Here is a 21,155-nt window from a genome sequence, read left to right on the forward strand (position 1 = left end):
TCGTTTGAGGGATTAATTTTTCATAGTGACTACATACGAAAAAAATACATAGACTTAATTTTCATGACCAAGTGGAAAATGGGGGGTCCACTTGACGTGATCTTGCTCATAGTTAAAAAAAAAATTTTTATGTTACATTTTCGTTCCTAAATTTTATTTAATCGGTTATTAAAATAATATTCGTCCATCTATTGGTGTACTTACCCTACATCACACAAAAAGAATAACAGTTAAAATATTTAGCTTTTCTGAACGTTATGTAAATGTAAATTTGACATAAAGTTAGGGCTGCTATTTGATGTTAAATTTATATGCAATTCAACGCGTACGTAGATAAGATGTCAAAAGTTTCATTTCAATTTTTAAGCTCAAATTTTGGTAATCTGGGGAACTCTTACTGAAGTCCGTCTTTGTTACTCAATTTTCAATCTCACGTTTACGTAAAATATTTATTTTGATTTAACGTCACATTTGCACTCAATATGATTATTTCTTGAGCTCAACTAGCTATCTGGGCATTAAAGGTGCTAGAAATTGTTTTCATAACTTTGTTTTATTTTTTTTATAAATCGTGATTTCTTTTCAATAGTTTATTCGGCAAAGATACACTTTTGTAGCGTTTTTAATTAAATTTAATAATATTTAAATTTTATTACAGACAGAAGATGAGCTGATATTTTATCAAAACGAAAGAACTAAAATTTGCGAAAAATACAACTTAAGTGTACAAACATATGTTGTTATCTCTGGGCCAATCAACAATTTAGTGTCGTCATCAGTGCATACAAATAATACCAAATACAATTTTGATTCTCCTGAAGAAGCCATTGATAGCTGTTTTAAAATTTATTATAGCTTAAATGAAGAGTACACAGCTGAATGCAGAGAAGTTTGGACTTTTCTCGCAAATTTTATTTATGAATTTAATGAAAAACATAGTTATAGCTCAGTGTATAATTTAATTAGTAATCTTAACTGTTAAATAAATTGATGATCAAACACTATTGGTTTTGATATTTAATTGGTAGATAATTTTTATCAATTTGAAAACATAACTAAAAGTAAAAAAAAACTGTAACATAATGGCATCTGCAGATGAGATCAGGATTAAAATTATCAAATTTACTTTGGATTTATACGGTAACAATCTTATTCCGCGCAACGTGGTTCAAAAGGTGATAGATTACATCCAGGAATTTATTAATGATATATTAATTCCTTCTCTTGACCAACAAATATCTTCACTTCTCGAACATAAATGCAATATAAACATTGTAAACGATGTGAAGGCTACTTTGAATTACAGTAAAAAGTTATTTGAGCCGGTTTCATCGGAGCATTTAAGATTTGCATTATATAGAAGAATGGGATGCTTTATAACACCTGAAAAGTTTGTTATTGGTCAAGCTAACGTCAAAAGAACATCAGAAGATGAATTGGTTTATGTTAATAATGAAGATGTTTATGCCATGCATATGCCACTTGCACCGAAACTCACTTTATTTTTTCAAATTCCTGGTGTTTTTTCCCAAGTAGAAAATAATATGGCCATGTTGCGAAAAGAAAAAAAAATTTTAGCAAATATAGTTCAAGGTAGTTTATGGGAAAACTTATCTGCGTCACATGAAAATAAATGATTTCTACCAATAAATATTTTTTATGATGATCTAGAAACGAAAAATCCATTCGGAAGTCATGCTGATCGAAATAAAATTGGTGTAACTTACGCAACGATTCCATGTTTGCCAACTCATATCGTATCACGATTAGATTCTATATTTTTAGCAACTCTTTTTTATAGTAATGACTGAAAAATCTTCACTAATAAAGGGATATTCAAAATAGTATATTACAACCCTAGGCCATCATATCACATGTGTCAGGGCATCCAACTTTTTGGGCGTGGGTCGTATACTATTTTTCTTGATCCTCCGCCGAAATTACATTCAACAATAATTTTAATACTTGAAAATAAGAGTTACTGTTAATTTATGACCGCATGTCTAATCTTTATTACAAAAATCAGAATATAGTTAGTTATTCTAACGCAACTCTCATGATTTTGCAAAACCGAGGCGAAGCCGAGATTTTTGCTGGTCGGGGCGCGCATAAATATCAAATGAAAATTAAAATCCACTAAATAACTACAAGATTAATAAACGTAGAAAATCGTTGAAAATTCACACTTCAAGTAAAACTTTATTATCTTATTCAGTGCTAATAGCATAAATTATCTGTAACTTTGGAACCATAATGAGCGATAAAACGTAATAACATAAATCCACCGTGCAAGTTTGACTGTTATATATCTATCTATTCGATATTATATATCTATCTATATCATAATATTATTATAGACTTTAATTACTTATATTAATTTTACTTAATTAATATTATCACAAGTACTTCTTCTTCATCTGTGGTACCTTCAGATCACGAGTCATTCATTTTTCTGCATTTGCTTATTTTTATTTGAGTTGATTTAATTTTACTGCTAAATGCTTAAAATTATAAACGATGGTGTGGAAAGAATTTAATATGAGAATTTAGTATTGTTATGCTACTGTTATATTATAAATTATGAGTATGATAATTTTAAAACGTTGTTTATTTCTTGTTATTGTCAAACTGGAGGTTATGTTTGTGAATGAAAACACCGGCACGACACTGAATATTGCTATACTATTCTAGCATGGGTACTGCTACACCGGCCAGAAAATACGGTTGCCCGTCCGAGCGCGCTGCTGCTCGAGCAGGCCAAAAAAAGCCGCTCTTCCCGGCCTAAAATGCGGCCGGGAACATAGTACGTTCGGCGGGTGGATCATGAAAAATTACTTGATGATATAAAATTATTGCAAACTGATGGAATTGAAATCATAGTTGATAATGTAAAAAAAAAAAAATTACTTCGAGTGTACATTAATTTTGGGAGATAATTTAAGATTAAATGGAGTTCTTGGATTGGTTGAATATTTTTCTGCACATTATCCATGTAGAATGTGTTGCATGAAAAATTCAATTTTACAAAAAGCGATTATTGAAGACAATCAATTACTGCGTACAGTAGAAAACTACGAGGGAGATATTTAAACGAGTGACGTAAGTTTAACTGGAATTAAAGAAAAGTGCATTTTCAACCAAGAAAACCATTTCCACGTTTGTAAAAATAAATCTGTTGATGTAATGCATGGTGTGTTTGAAGGTTCCGGTCATTACTGAATGTCAATGATATTATACAGATTGATTTTTATTGACTCACTATTAACTTATAATAGACTAGTTAATAGAATGGAAACCTTTCATTATGGATTATTAGAAACAAGCAACAAGCCTCCGGTTATGAAACTCGAAAATATATCCAACAAAAATATGTTAAAAATGTCAGCGTCTGAAATGACTTGTTTCATTCGCTACTTCGGGCTTATGATAGGCGATTTAATACCAAGAAATAATAGTGTTTGGAAGCTATATTTAAAATTGCGTCAAATCATTGATATTATGACAGTGCCCAAATTACTTCGCGATCACGCGATTGTATTAGATGACCTCGTTAAAGAATATAATAAATTATACATCGAATTTGTTGGGCCATTAACAATTAAATCTCATAATATGACTCATTATGGACGTCTGATACTTCAAAATGGTCCATTGGTGCATTGTTGGAGTATGAGGTGTGAGCCTAGATATCGATAAATAAAAGCAGTTGCGAATGCTACATGTTGCACAAAAAATTTACGAAAGATCAACTGACAATGACAAGTACCATAATTTCTTCAGATTTTTCCAACAACATCTCTTTCGGCCCTAAGAAACAAGGAGATTATTCTAAAATAAAAAAAACATACTTTCCAGCTACTGTTGATTATGACTTTGAATGTTATAAACATATCTCTATGAGTGGTCAAAAGTATCAAAAAAATACAGTTGTTTTCGTTGACGTTACTGATAATAGTAATCCACTGTTTGGAAAAATAGATGAAATTTTTTCTGTGAATGGCGAATTATCATTCCTAATGTATTCGATGCAATCGAAGTTCTTTGATGAGCACTATCATGCATTTTGTGTCTGCATCAGTTCTGAATCAGATATGATGAAAAAAATAAAAACATTACCCGACGTAGTACCTTGTTTATTAGTTAAGAAAAAAGAAGAATATTATGTGGTGGCTAGAAATTTGATTTAAACTTAAATACTGGTCATTGTATAATTTAATTTCCACTTAAATAAACACTAAAGGTGATGATGGTATTCAAGCAGATAAATAAATTCATGAATCTCAAATTGGTAGGCTAAGTTGATTATTTACACCACAAAGTAATGTATCTTATGGTAAAGATAATGATAATGATGAAGATGGCAATCATGATACTGATGATGACAAACTTCTACATGTAGAAAATAATAAGATAGTAAATGGAACTAACGAAAAAAAATTTTTTTTGTATACATTTCATGTGTATATATATATATATATATATATATATATATATATATATATATATATATATATATATATATATATATATATTAGGGTGATCCAAAAAATAACAAATTTTTTTTTTTTTCTTCCAAACAGGTTCAAAAGTTTCATTTAGATAAAAAAAGACGCCTGTAAAAATTAGAGCTCTTAATATTAACATTAAGAGGTTCCTCATCGCACTTTTCTATTTTCCATAAGAATAACATGGGAAAATTTTTTTTTACGGCTTCTGATTTTTATAAGTAGCTAACGATGCGTCATAGGAATGATTGGCAGGTATATTTTTGTAGGGAATTGAATGCTCTACAAAAAAAGATTCTTATCATATTTTGAGAAATCTATTTGTTCAAAAGTTATTTAAGGTTGAAGTCTAATTCATATTAAATTTTGAGATTTTCTACTTTTCCGGTGAAACTATCAGACTTATTACAAAATATTATCAGACCTTTTTTGTAGACAATTTTATTCCCTAAAAGTTATTTCCAATAAAGTTTTTTCGAATTCCGCATTGTTTTCTAGTTATTTTTATTTTAATGTCAAGCTCTTAAAATCGATGAGAAGACTATTTTTTTATGAGCATGACATTAATTTTCAGATTTATAATTCTACTTTATTTTTTTAAAGATCAAAGAAATTGAAATTGATTAAAATGACTAATCGCTCAAGCACTTAGTCATCACTCGGGTTTTTCCTTACTTACGAATCAATGTTATTTTTTTTTTTTTTTACTCAATTAATTTAAAAGCAATTAATGACCTTATTTTTTATAACTTCCAATAAATTTAATCTGCTGATTCTACAATTACTGTAACACAAAAAAGATAGACGTAATTTCGACTATCCCACCACTTAAAAACACTTTTTTATTTTAATGCCTTCCAATAATTTAAAATAATTATAATCTCAGATAGAAAATTTATGTAACAAATGAAAAAATTCCATTGATAATAATCTTTTTCAATGTGTCTTAAAATAGATTAATTTTCGAAATATTTATAGATTTCATTCAAGTAAAGAAGTAAAAAAATGTCCCAGAAATGCATAATCATTTTTTTCATATTTGCTTTGCTTGTCAGTACTATTTATTTTGAGAGCTGCATTCAATCTCATGAGCAAGTAAGTATTTATTTCTAAATTCTAAGTGATCCCCTAGTAGCATTACTGAGAAAGTCTTACACGGTAAGAAATGCATGGCATTCAACACCATGCTAGTATGGTCTCAAGACAGATACTAAAATAGTATGTGAAATATTCCAAGACAGTATTGTAACGAGCCCCAAAAGTATGACTTTATTGACTATACTGTATAGTACTGGAGCTATTGTATTGCTGACACATATACATAGCAGGCACGGCGAAACAGCATGGCTCTGAGACCCATACTACAATGTCAAGGGCACAGTGCTACTAGTTTTCCCCACCATAATTTCTGGCGTATTAATTAATGTATATTATCGTGTTACCACCAAAACTATATAAATGTCGGATGTCGTTAGACTAAGATTATCGGCCAGAAGCAATGTGGATACGGCAATGCAGTATGGGCCTGACGGCCATACTGACATTGCGGCGTCCTCGACAACGATCGCCAATGTTACTATTCCCGCAATAGTTGAATCATCAATGGATACAATTTTATAACCTATAAAAATCTTCGATACTATACAGTATGGCGTTCACGCCCATACTGGCATAGTGATCTCCGCAAAATATTTCTTTCCATGTATGTAAATCTGTGTCTTCAGTCAGCAGCAAGTCTGCATCATCAGTCTCAGACAAGTCTGGGGGACGATACTTCCATGAAATACGTTAAGTAAATCTCTAGTGATATTTGCTTAAGAAGAGATTTTTGCGCAAGATGCATGAGCTCAGACTTGCTACAGAATTGTTCAAAATACCTGGACATGGCTACCCTCTTCGTTACTTCATGATCCGTCTCTGCAGCATTAATATAGCAAATTCAGTGGCGCCCACTTAATGTTCAATGTAATTTTATAACGAGACAATACTATCAATTTGTAGCACTTTGAACTTAAATGAGGACCACTGAAGTTGCTAAAATACTGTGTTTGAGCTTCAAATGACTCGGGAAAATCAAATCAGTTTATCGGTTGACCCTGCGCGCCAGCCCTAAAACTTTCCGCTATTTTCAAGCTCCTTAAGCTTGAAAACATTTATGTGAATACATTTTCAAGTAAAAAAAATTGTAGACTTACTATAGTACTAATATTTTTTACTGTAAAGTTTTAAACTGCTTGTATCTCATGAACAGTGCACTTGAGCAATATAAGTGTGATGTGCAATTTTGTAGAAGACAAAATTTCCTACATGATTGGTCCTATGCAAATTTTTCGTCAGATTAGCCGTTTTCTCACTATTAACAAAAATAAATTAAAAAAGTGAAACATTGACTTTGGGAGCTGATTCAATCGACATAGATCGAGTTAAAGCAGAACCATTCTATACGCTTTTCAAAAACATCAAATAAACTACAAATAAAAACTGGTTTCAACCGGTTATCAACGATAGCTTTAAATCGGGCTAATTTACAGTAATTTAAAAAAAAGTTATTCGATTTACATGTTTTTTAAATAGGAAAACTTTGATGCTCGAGACGAAGTACTTCAAATTAAAATTAAAAGCTGAAATTATCAGGATGTTTTTTTCTCAACATGAACAACGAAATTTTCTTGTGTCCGCTAAAAAAAATTAATGTTCGTTTCAGACGAAGCACCTTAATCTATATATGAACATATATACCCATATATTGCCATGTATTCCCATATATTGCCAATTATGGCCATATATGATATAAAAGGAGGTATAAAAACTAGGGTGGTCCAAAAAATAACAAATTTTTTTTTTTCTCGGAAACAGGTTCAAAAGTTTCTTTTAGATAAGAGAAGACGCCTGTGAAAATTAGAGCTCTTAATATTAACACTAAGAGGAGCCTCATCGCACTTTTCTATTTTCCATAAGAATAGCATGGAAAAAAGTTTTTTACGTCTTCTGATTTTTATAAGTAGCTAATGATGCGTTATAGGAATAATTGGCAGGCATATTTATGTAGGTAATTGAGTGCTCTATAAAAAAAGTTTCTTATCATTTTTTGATAAATCAATTTGTTCAAAAGTTATTTAAGGTTGGAGTCGAATTCATATTAAAATTTGCGATTCCTGAGTCGAAATTTAAGTCGTAGATTCAACGTTTTGAACGTTGAAATCGTAGATTCAACGTTTTGAACGTTCAAATCGTAAATTCAACGTATTGGACGTTGAAATCGTAATTTGAACGTATTGAACGTTGAAATCGTAGTTTGAACGTATTGAACGTTAAAAACGTTAGTTGAACGTATTCAACGTATTGTGAGCGTAAATCAAACCGATAAGGAGTGTAAATAAGTAATATCAAAACTATTCAGATAACCACATGCTTTCAAATGGAAGTACGATAAAAATTATTTTTATAATTCTGTTAGGAGAATTTCAGTTTTTTGGTTGAAATTCTACCATCTGTTCAATGAAAATACTTAGTCCGAATTTTTTATTTGTGGAATTTTCTGTTGGGATTTTCTATAAGTGATGGAAAAATAATTTATGAACGAATTTCACGATATTCCACCCCTCAGCGGGTTGCGGGGGTGGGTATTAACAATGAAAATTTTAAATTTCCAAGCTATAGCTCCTATAGACTTCAAATTCGGTAGGAATCTTCTTTAAGTGATGTAAAAATAATTTATGAACAAATTTTACGATAGCTTACGCCACAGAAGTTGCGGGGGTGGGTGTTAACAATGAAAATTTTTAATTTCTAAGGTGTAGCTCTTATATGCTCTAAATTTGGTAAGAATCTGTTATATGTAAGGTAGAAATGATCTAAGAGCGAATTTTATGACAACCTACTTCCAATATGATCTGCAGGGGTGGGTGTTAACAATGAAAATCTCTCATTTTAACATAATAGTTTCTATGGACTCGAAGTTTTGATGGAAGCTTTTATTTATAATGTAGAAATCATCTCGAATAGGATCTTACGAAATTCTATATTTTTTTTAAACAGTTGAATCTATATTTTTTACGGTCAATACGTTCAAATTACGATTTCAACGTCCAATACGTTGAATTTACGATTTGAACGTTCAAAACGTTGAATCTACGATTTCAACGTTCAAAACGTTGAATCTACGACTTAAATTTCGACTCGGGTTGTTTTACTTTTCCGGCGAAACTATCAGACCTATTACAAAATATCATGAGACCTCTTTTGTAGAAAATTTTCTTCCCTATAAGTTATGTGTTAAGTGTTTTCGAATTGCGCATTGTTTTCTAGTTATTTTCATTTTGATGTAATGCTCTTAAATTCGATCAGAAGACTATTTTTTTTGTGAGCATGACATTAAAATAAAAATAACTAGAAAACAATGTGGAATTCGAAAAACTTTATTCGAAATAACTTCTAGGGAATAAAATTTTCTACAAAAAAAATCAAATGATATTTTGTAATAGGTCTGATAGTTTCGCCGGAAAAGTAAGAAAATCTCAAAATTTAATATGAATTTGACTTCAACCTCAAATAACTTTTGAACAAATAGATTCCTCAAAAAATGATAAGAATCTTTTTTTGTAGAGCATTCAATTCCCTACAAAAATATGCCTGCCAATAATGCCTGTTTCCGAGAAAAAAAAACGTTTGTTATTTTTTGGATCACCCTAATAAAAACAGACAGTGCGCTATCTAATAATACATAATACATGACTACACATTAAGAGTCTGCATTTATTGTAAATTGATAAGAAAATCGCTTTCATACTATTTTTTTACAAAAACAAAGTTTTTCGAAAATAAAAAAATATAAAATAATGCTGAATTATATTTACAAAAGTGATTTTGGAATGTATGGAAAACATGTAAGAAACAAACTTTTTTTGTAAAATTTGGGGAGTACCCCCCCCCCTCTTATAGTTTTATAGAATTACATCGGGCTACATTTTGTTTATAATTCTAAGGGAGAGATTGCACCCTTAAAAATTTTACTATTTTATATCAACACAACTGGTACATTCAATCACGACCGTCTAAAAAATTTGTATATTGGTGAGGGAATCAACTATAAGATATCATTTCTCGGTTACTTTACACAGAGATTCAAATTTTTTGATTTGGGCTGTCTTTTACGGCTTTCCGGAATCTTGACCAATTTCATGAGTCACATCTATAAATGTGTATACAGATATACACAGATATCATAGTTTTTGAAAATAAATATAATAACAATAGTAATAAACAACATAGTATAACGAAAAGACTCGAGTTGTAACAAGATGGCGTCGGTTGAGTGGCTATTGAGATTGAGATTGGTACGACGAATATTGGAGGCAATGAGCCAGCTTACTTTTAACAAGGCGTCTTGGTACTATCTTGCTTAAACTCGAATGGTCCCCTTAGTGAAAAAAATATGAAAATAAAATTCAAATATCCCATTGAAACTTACCACAAAGACGTATTATTTACTCAGTCAATTATTTTTGTAACCTAAACAAAGTTTGTCAACTGCTGAAATACTTATGGAAGAATTTGATTCATCTTATTATTTAAACTTAAATTTGTGATGCGGATATTTAATTGAATATAGTGATAGTTAGAGCTATAATTATTATAGTAATGAATAATTTATTCCATCTAATGTGTTGATGGTTATAATTAACAATCAATTACATGTGATATTGATAGTACTATTTAATGAATGAATACATCTAGAAAAAGATAATTATTCACAATCTAAGTAATTCCAACCAGGACTTTATTGAGAAATTCATATGGAATCATATGTTGCGTACATCCAGATGTTCAAATTGAAGGAAAATAAAACAAAAGATAAAAAAAACATTCCACCCACAAAGAGTACACTTGAAGAAAATCAATCAACGCACTATTTAAGAAAATCCACATAAGAATCTATCTGGATTCTTATGGATTTGCAGTTGGATTCTTATGGTATTATCAGTGGGATTTCCATGCACAGAAGAAAAAATTGACTTGGTTCAAGTAAATTATTATCTCCATGATATCATTCTTATTTCAAAACATTTAAATATTTTAATTCAAAAAAAGTTCAATCTTAAATAAATAAATTATTACTCTTCAATGGAGAATAAACATTTTTCTCTAAAAAATTTTACTCTTGAAAGAAGCATTTTTTGTTGTCAAACAAGATGCATATCTCCCAAGAATTTTTTTCTCTTGGTTTGAGGCTGATAATATTGATTCATGATGATAGTGACTCAATTCGAGTATGGCGCATTTTTCGAACCAGGATCTTATTTTACTTGATTTAAAAACATACAAATACATTTTTCAAAATTACGAATCAGTTTATTACTAAAATAGTTACTCATACCAATTTTTGATTTAAAAATTTAATGCATATTTTTCTTTGAAAAAAAAAATTTATTTATCCTGAAAATTCGCAGAATATTATTTTTTAATGACCACATTCAAAATAAAAGAACATTTAAGGTTACCCAGTAAATAAACATTGACGACAAAACTAACTACAACTAACCGAGAAAAAAATATATACGCTGTGCTCATTGAAGCGCCACCTGGCGTTGACATTTTTACTTCACTTTAGTAAATTTGTTACTTGGTCAGAGAGTTAGATTTGTTGTGTAGAAAAAAAGAACTTTTGAACAAAACATATACGAATCTTGATTTAAGAATCCTTAAACTCTTCGAGCCAAGAAATAAATTCTTGAAGCAAAAAAAAAAATGTCATTTTTCAAACTAGTAATCGTGGCTTAAGAATATTTCACTTGAATCAAGTTAACTTTTTTTTCTGTGTGGGATTCTTCACAGAGTATTATACAGATCTGAATGGAAGCACATATAGTTTCCGATGGGACCTCATATAGATTTAGATCAATACCTCCATGGATTTTCATGAGAATCAATGGAGAAACTCAAATAGATACTTATGGGAATCTAGATTGTGCGCCAGATGGATCTTTAGCTTGATGATAGTATTACATTAAAAAGATTACTAAAATTATCGATAATAGTACGCTAACTGAAGCTGAAAATGTTGCAGAACCTGAAAAAGATAAAATATGTATGGTATTAATATCACCGAAGATTGAGTAGTATTTACGAAATTGGCAATTATTTAGATGCAGCACGCCACCTATTTTTGTTTCGTGGTTATCTAATTTTTAACTTATTGCTTCCAGATATATTGTGTCAGCAAATAAGTAACGGCATGTTGATTATAAAATTTACTTTACTAATTAAAAATTCCCCCCCCCCCCGAGTTGCTCTCAACTGTGATTTGACTTGAATAATTTGAGTGTAATTTGCTCGGGAAAGTAGAAAATCTATCAGGGGATGAACAAGTGATTTATGGCTTATTGGGAACCCAAATGAAACAAGTGAAGGAAACCCTTTAAATAGGGTATGGGGAGAAGTTGCACCCCACCACTAATCCTACGCAACCATGTTGACCAGAGCTGGAAGTCTGGTATCACGGGGGGCCTTTCTGAGTCCAGTGCAACCAGAGTCTCTTTATTTCCTGAGATGGAAGCAGTGTTTGGCCCGAAAGAGGTAGCACTCGTGGTGGCTGTGGTTATATACCACGCGCAATGAAGATTTTTGATTATACCTCGGGTTAATGTCCACCTTAGTCGTCACTTGATTATATTTTCCGACTAAGAGTGTCGTCTGGGTAGAAGATGTGGATGCCCGCAGCACGTGTACGCCCAATAGGGTGAGGAAACGGCCTTCCGTCAAACGGAGGTGGACTCCGGTCCCGTTACATCAATTAATTAATGAAAAATGCCCCAAAAGCGGTTTTGGTGCCTTCTTGGAGGGGCCGAACCAAGTAAGTGCCACCCTCTTCGTGGGTTTTGGGATTATTACTCCAACCGTTAGCAGTAGCCACTTTATAATAATACTTGCATTATTGTAAATGTGGCAATTCTGTGGTTGCAGGAAGCTAATAGGCACCGCTGCGCGGACGATTCCAACCCTTCTGACTGTCTAATATATCTGAGGGATACTAGCCCGTACATAATGCTATCACTAGTATATCGAGGGCAATCTTTAATAATTGCTGTCTTAGATGCAAGTAAAGTGGAAGAAACCCTTATTAGGGTACTGAGAAAAAGTTGCATCTCACCACTAATCTGCAATCTAAAGACCAATACAGGGAATTGGTACCATTGGAGGCCCATTCCAAGCCCCACTTCGACCAGAGTCTCTCTATTTCCTGAAGTGGGAGGAGTGATGGGCCCAAGTGAGGTTGGACTCGTGGTGGCTGGTGGTGAAGCACCCACGTGCATTGCATGCCTATAGGGTAAGCTAATGTGAGCTTGCACTCACATTTCGCTTTTATAATAATATGGTAGAGGATAAGGTTTAACGCAACGCATATGCCCCAAAGGGCGAGGCATCAGCTTCTGGTTGGTGGAGGTGTACTTAGGTCCACTTACATTAATTAATTGATGAAAAATCGATTTTCCGTATATTAAATTATTGTTCACGCAACAACTTACGCCCGTGCGTCTTATTTTTATCCAAATTTTTCAAAATGATTAGTCAATCTCAAAGTTCTAATTAGCCAACATGCATGAAGTGACATAAAACTTCAAAGCCTAATGAGTTAATTGGTAGTCCAATCATTGAAATGAAGGCAAAGGATTTTTCGTCACCATAAATATCCTCAGGTCAATAGATGTGCTCCGAGAACGCCAACGAACTCATCAAAAAGGCTAAGATTAACGTATCTTAACGCAGAACAACGGTCTAATAATACAAGCGAAGTCGAAGCACTGAAGTAGATTTTTCTATATTAGCTCAATGCCGTTCAGAGGTGGATAGTAGCGTATCTATATTAGGGTGATTCAAAAAACAAACCATTTTTTTTTCTTCCAAACAGGTTCGAAAGTTTCGTTTGGATGAAAAAAGACGCCTGTGAAAATTGGAGCTCTTAATATTAATATTAACATTGTCCGCATTGCACTTCTCTATTTCCCATAAGAATAACATGGAAAAAAATTTTTTTACGTCTTCTGATTTTTATAAGTAGCTAACGATGCGTCATAGGAATAAATGACAAAAAAATTCTTATCATTTTTTGATAAATCTATTTGTTCAAAAGTTATTCGAGATTAAAGTCGAATTCATATTAAATTTTTAGATTTTCTTACTTTCCCGGCGAAACTATCAGACCCATGACATAATATTATTCGACCTTTTTTGTAGACAATTTTACTCCCTAGAAGTTATTTCGAATAAAGTTTTTTCGAATTCCGCATTGTTTTCTAGTTATTTTTATTTTAATGTCAAGCTCTTAAAATCGATCAGAAGACTATTTTTTGTATGAGCATGACATTAAAATAAAAAATAACTAGAGAACAATGCGGAATTCAAAAAAACTTTATGAGAAATAACATCTACGGAATAAAATTGTCTACAAAAAAGGTCCAATAATATATTGTCATAGGTCTGATAGTTTTGCCGGAAAAGTAAGAAAATCTAAAAATTTAATATGAAGTTGACTTCAACCTCAAATAACTTATGAACAAATAGATTTATCAAAAAACGATAAGAATCTTTTTTTGTAGAGCATTCAGTTTCCTACAAAAATATGCCTACTAATTATTCCTATGACGCATCGTTAGCTACTTATAAAAATCAGAAGACGTAATAAAAATTTTTTCTACGTTATTCTTATGGGAAATAGAAAAGTGCGATGCGGACAATGTTAATATTAATATTATGAGCTCTAATTTTCACAGGCGTTTTTTTTTATCTGAACGAAACTTTTGAACCTGTTTGGAAAAAAAAAAATTTGTTTGTTTATTGAATCACCCTAATCTATATGTATCTACTTACAACGTGTTGAGATTTGTAGTGGTTAAAATAATTGAAACATTCCAATTGAAACTCATTCAAAGCGTAAAAATGTCTACTGTCAACTTTATGTAGACTCTTCTGAACTTCACCGTCCGTATTACGGCAATAATTAACGAAATCTATTCGTGAAAATTATTTATTAAGTGAGTTCTTGTTCAAATAATGATTATTTGTCTCTACCCTAGTAGCATTTTCATAAGCAAGTTTTTAGACGAATATCTGTCAGCAAATTACTTACAGAAGATTCAAACTAGACTTTGAGAAGATGTATTTCATAAGTATACTTGCTGCAGTTTTGTCAAATCCTTTTTAAGGTTCCTCCTTAAAGACTTACGAAACTTTTTAGCAACAGCCTGCAGCAATTTTAAGCGATATAGGTACTATATAACAATTTAAGGTCAGTGTAACTGCAGAGTTGCTTAAAGTATTGGGTTTCTTTTTTTTCCAAGTCACTTTAAGCTCAAGCGCAGGACTTACAGTGAAATAAAATTAGTTTAGCGGGACCGAAGTACAGCCCTATTTGACGAGAGGCCAATTCCTCACCCTATTTCCTATCCCTAATCCAAGAACCTTGGGTATACAAGGGCCAGGTCTTAGGGATAGACAGGAGAAATGGCTGTTTGATCCATGGTGACGCGGAGCTGGGGCCTGGGGCCTGTATCTTTATCAATAAGAAACACACAGCGCTCAAGTTGCACCAACTCTGCAGCAGGGATCTAGCCGTTGCTTCCATGATAATCTCCGTAGGGGGGACTAGAACGGAGCTGATCGTCGGCTCTGCCTATTTTCCATATGAAGATGCCAATGTACCTACCAAGGAGGTCACTAACTTGGTAGAATACTGCAGGTCCAAAGGGCTACCACTCCTGATAGGCTGTGATGCAAATGCACGCCATACGGTTTGGGGTAGCTCGGACATAAACGAAAGAGGCTCAATACTACTAGAGTACCTTTCCATCACTTGCCTGGAGATCCTAAATGTGGGATCTAGGCCCACTTTCGTTACCTCTCGGAGGCAGGGAGTGATTGATATCACGCTGGGCTCTAATAAGATTGCACAGTCTGTCACGAATTGGCGGGTGAGAGAAGAAGATTCTCTTTCTGATCACCGTCGAATTCACTTTGTGTTGGAAGGCAGCAGGAACGGCAGGACTGGGAGCACATATAGGAACCCTAAGGCCACGGACTGGCTCATCTATAAGAAAGAGGTAGTAAGTAGGCTGGGGGAGCCTTGCGGGACCCTACGAACGGCCGGTAGGATTGAGCAGGCGGTTGAGCATTTGCAAATGGCCATTGTTCAGTCCTATGAAATTGCATGTCCTTTGAAAACTAGGAAATGTAGCAAGCGGTGATGGTGGAATGCAGAGCTAAGCAGGCTCCGTTCCTGGTCCCGGAAGCTACTCAACAAAGCGTTAAAAGCGAAACCAGACCAAAACTGGGCTGAGTATAGAGCAGCCCAGATTCAATACAAGAAGTGTATTAAGGTCTCCAAAGCTGAGGCCTAGAGAAAGTTCTGTGGGGAGATTAAGGATCTACCATTGGTGGCCCGTCTCCGTAAGATCTTCACTTCAGGCCCTACAGTTAAGCTAGGTGGTCTAACTCTCCCGGATGGGAGGGCAACAGTAAACCACGGAGAAATACTCGCTCATCTCTTTGAAGTACACTTCCCTGGCTCGGAATTGACGGGACAGGAGGGAGATCAAAGAGAGGAGAGAAACCTCACAGTTACCAGACGTGGTGACTGGAGGACTGCTGCAAGGGTGGTAACGCCCAGCAGAATTGAATGGGCAATTGGCAATTTTGAGAAGTACGAAGGCCCAGGGGTAGATGGGATTTTTCCGGCTCTCCTACAAGAGGGTGGAGAATTACTTCGCAAACACCTCCTACAAATTTTTAGGGCCTGTCTGGCCCTAAGTTATGTGCCCGAGGCATGGCGTGAGGTCAGGGTAGTCTTTATACCAAAACCTGGGAAAAGGCTATGACCTGACGATCCTTCAGGCCTATTAGTCTAACTTCCTTCCTTTTAAAAACCCTGGAAAGGATGGGAGACAGACACATAAGGGACGAAGCGCTGAGTCGAATACCAGTGCATCATTCACAACATGCATACCAGGCTGGTATATCCGTTGAAACGGCTCTACATGAAGTACTTAGCTACGTCGAGAGGGCCTTTCGGCAGAGGGAATCAGATCTGGGAGTATTCATTGATATTGAAGGGGCGTTTGATAATACACCGTTCGAAGCCATCTGCGAAGCAGCGGAACAATTTGGGATAGAGGAATCTATCACAGAATGGGCCCACAATATGCTTCGCTCGAGAATAGTGACAACCGAACTTAGTGACACTAAGGTACGGGCCCGTGTTAGAAGAGGCTGTCCGCAAGGAGCCGTAACCTTCCCTCTCATGTGGCTATTAGTCATTAACGAGCTCCTAGTAAGGCTGGAGAAGCTAAGAGTACACGCAGTGGGCTACGCGGATGACGTTGCTTTGATGATCAGCGGAAGTAGCCCAGTAGAGATAAGATGGAGGATGCAAAGAGCACTCGATCTTGTACAGAATTGGTGCACCGACAGATCTCTGAAGGTTAACCCTAACAAGACAGAGATGGTGCTCTTCACCAAAAAGAGAAAGCATAAGTTAAATGCGCCTTCAATTTTCGACACTGAGCTGAAGTTTTCAACAGAGGTACGCTACCTTGGAGTAACTCTGGACAATAAGCTCACGTGGAGAAGCCATATAGGGAAACAAGCTCAAAAAGCCACTGCCACTTTTTGGGCCTGTAGAAAGATATTTGGCACAACGTGGGGTCTAAAACCAAAACTAGTTAAGTGGATTTACACGGCTATTTTGATACCTCAATTAACCTTTGCCTCTGTCATTTGGTGGCCCGCAATACGAAGGGACGTCAACATCAAGGCATTAAATAAGGTCTACCGACTTGCTTTGCTAGGCATAACAGGAGCGTTTAAAACAACTCCTACCCTAGCTATGGGGGCACTCCTGAATGTAGTTCCTCCAAACATAACTGTAGAATCTCTGGCTGTGAAAACGGCTTTGAGACTGCATTTTGTTGGGTTGTGGTCGAAGGCTAGGACGGGACATGCGCCCATCCTACGGAACAGAGATCTCGAAGAGGTCCTGGCCCAAGGAGGGGACTATGGCTCTCGTAGCTGCCACTTCCGACACAAATACAAAGTCCTCTTTCCAAACAGGCGGGAATGGGAAGTAGGGAGCGATGAAATCCTATCACCCCATGGGCTAGTCTGGTTTACGGACGAGTCCAAAAGGGTAGAGGGAGCAGGTTCAGGAATTTATAGCGGCGGACCCAAAACTGAGATATCCCTCAGACTGGGACACACTGCCTCTATTTTTCAGGCAGAAGTATATTCGATCTGGGCCTGTGTAAAGCACATTTTAGAGCTAAGTCACAGGAACAAACACATATACATATGCAGTGACAGCCGTGCAGCTCTCAAGTCACTCACATCTGTCGTGGTGACTTCCAAGCTTGTACGGGACTGCATTACACTCGCTAACAAACTAGCGAGCGCCAACTTTGTCAATCTCATTTGGTTACCGGGTCATAGCAGTATCAAAGGGAATAACATAGCAAATGAATTGGCAAGGACAGGGGCCTGCAAAACGGACCCCGAGCCAGTCTGTTCAATTCCGGTGCCTCTCTGCTTTATAAGAAGCCACTTGGCTCAATGGACCTGCGACAGGTTCTGGGACCTGTGGCTTGAAGCCGGAGGCATGCGACATACGAGGGCACTAGTTGAAGGACCATCGAAGTCGCTTGGTACCAGTCTAGTAGAGCTCGATAGATCCAAACTGAGGATTATTGTCGGGCTTGTTACAGGACACTGGTTTACCGGGAGGCATCTGAAGCTCATGGGCATCACCGATGACTCGGTATGCCCCAGATGCAATTCAGAGGATGAAACTCCCCTTCACTTGCTGTGCCAATGCAGAGCCTTAGAGGATGTAAGGAAAGACATCTTGGGGATCTGTGATGGTACTTGGCCTAACCTATTAGAGGTTGGGATGGGCAGATTTCTACCATTCTCGAAATCCATAAATCTGCTTACCCAACCTTAATTTTAACGAGAATTGACCTAGTAGGGCCGAGTACAATGGTTCAAAAAAACTGAATGCGCGGCTCTACACCAAACAAAGGAGTCAAACTCACCTCAATTCAATTCAATTCAATTCTACCCTAGTAGCATTTTCATAAGCAAGTTTTTAGACGAATATCTGTCAACAAATTACTCACAGAAGATTCAAACTAGACTTTGAGAAGATGTATTTCATAAGTATACTTGCTGCAGTTTTGTCAAATTTTTTTTAAGGTTCCTTCTTAAAGACTTACGAAACTTTTGAGCAACAGCCTGCAGCAATCTTAAGCGATATAGGTACTATATAACAATTTAAGGTCAGTGTAACTGCAGAGTTGCTTAAAGTATTGGGTTTCTTTTTTTTCCAAGTCACTTTAAGCTCAAGCGCAGGACTTACAGTGAAAAAAAATTAGCTTAGCGGGACCGAAGTACAGCCCCATTTGACGAAAGGCCATTTCCTCACTCTTTGTGTATACACACGCTGTGTAGCCCCTACCTCTTTCCCGACGACACTCCTAATCGAAGAATATAATCAAGTGATTAAGAGTTGACATTAACTGGGGGTATTATCAAAAATCCTCATTGCACGAGGTATCTAACCACAGTCACTACAAGTCCACGCCTCTGTGGGCCGCACACTCCAGGCATCTCAGGAAAGAAAGATACTTTGGCCGAAGAAGGCTTGGATAGTCCCACGTGGCACCAGTTCCCTGTACTGGTAAACAGGTTGCATATGGATATAATAGAAAGATGCTACTTCACTTCTACACTCAAAAAGGGACCCGTCTATTTGTTAACATTCGGTTTCGAACAAGCTATTATCTACTAATGTAGTCCCGATTAAGAACCCGACTAATGCCGAATAGACGGTCACGGAGTAACGAGGAGGGGAGCATTGTCCAGGGACCTCATGCAATTCTTTAGCAAGTTTGAGCTAATGGATTTCAAGCAAGTATTACTGCAGATTTACTAAACGAATCATATGGAAATGTCTCGCTCCAGTCTTGTACAAGATTGCTGATACAAACTTGCTGAAGACTGAAGATACTGATTTTCGTAAGACTTCCTCAATGATGCTACTAGAATATCTTCCAACCTTAAAGGATTTGCATCAATCTAGTGTTAAAATAATCAGGTTGGGTGGGTTCAATGATTGAGTTTCCGATTTTATACAGAATTCGATTCTCATAATGTTTGGATCCCGTAAATTTAATATTTGCCATGAACTCTGAATACTTAAATATAAATAAACTTAATAATTACCATTAACTGTAAGATGATACTGCTTCTCTACAATACAATCATCAGTTCTTTTTCCTCTGCAAGAATAAATACCTTGATGCGATTTTTTAACATTTGCGATAGTCAATAGCGAACTATGCGACAGCAATGACGAAGTTTCATCAATCACTATTTCCTCTGCAATTAATTCATACAATATTTAGTTTATTCTTATATATTCATAGACTTTCTATAAACGACTTGATAGTACCATTGGATGTCAGAGGAACACTGTCATTGAACCATTTAAAGTTGTGGGAAAACCTAGCGATCGGTACGCTGCAGTTTAACCTTACAGTTTCACCAGCATCAGAAACCATACTAATATGTTCAGTTTCGACATTCTCAGTCCACTTATTAGTACCGTCTAGATTAAAGAATATTTTATATCGTTAACAAAATTTATTTATAACATTAGTATATCATAGTATGATTATAAAATAGAATATTCACCTAGAACAGTTACAGAGTATAATTTAGCTGTTTTACAACTGTGTATATTACATGCCCTGCATTTTATAGAACCTGAATTTGAACTATTTATTGCGATATATGATGATATATTTGTAGTATTGGAAATAGTATTCTCATTCTAAAAATTATATATTTATATACAAGTGAAAAAATCTTAAATCTAATATTATAGTCAGATTTGGTCAGATACATTTATCGCGGAGCATATATTGAAATTGGACGGTCATGTCTAACAGTATCTCATCAGATTTGATAATATCTGTTGGATATCTTTCAGTTTCAATCACATATCAATAGGTTTTACGATGCCTGGCTAAATCTGAATATGTATGAAAGATTTTGAACGGTTATCATGAAAAATATCTAGCAGATATAATTCAATTCCAAGAGATATGTCCATATATGGTTAAATCGAAATTCAATATCTGACGAGATGTAACTTGGTTTGATCGAATCTAGTCATATCTCGCCAAATCTGAAATTTTTTTCACAAGTAATTGAGTTTAATAACCCAAGAAGAAGTTATTAAGATCGATGTAGATCTACTGCTGCAGATCTACGAATATCTGAAGTTCGGAATAGAGTTTAGAAAATCTGTAAAGTGTTTGGCAGATCATCAATCATTTTAGACTTGTAATGATCTTCGAAGATCTCCAAAGATTTTGAATCTTCGATAATTTTAGACATATGGTGATTTATAACGATCTCTATTGGTCTCAGTAGATCTTTAAGCATTTTAATATAATATTAATGAAGGTCTATTTAGATTCCTGCAGATCTAAGCAGATCGACAAGTTACAAACATCAATTTTTTCATTAGGGCTACAGAGGTCACCCGAGATCTCTTATGATTTTTGTGAATATTCACAAATCTTTGTAGATTTTCTAAAA

General features: G+C 34.9%; 1 long non-coding RNA gene across 1 annotated transcript; it reads right to left on the bottom strand.

Annotated features, from left to right (window-relative positions):
- Positions 1-11,011: 11,011 nt before the first annotated feature.
- On the bottom strand, positions 11,012-20,090 carry LOC130677787 (uncharacterized). The gene is made up of 3 exons (XR_008991704.1): positions 20,002-20,090; positions 19,773-19,928; positions 11,012-11,574 (listed from the first exon to the last, which is right to left on the bottom strand). It is a non-coding gene; the product is annotated as an uncharacterized LOC130677787 (long non-coding RNA).
- Positions 20,091-21,155: the final 1,065 nt, after the last annotated feature.

This window comes from Microplitis mediator, chromosome 11 (genome assembly GCF_029852145.1).
Source record: "Microplitis mediator isolate UGA2020A chromosome 11, iyMicMedi2.1, whole genome shotgun sequence".
Taxonomy (NCBI): Eukaryota; Metazoa; Arthropoda; class Insecta; order Hymenoptera; family Braconidae; genus Microplitis; species Microplitis mediator.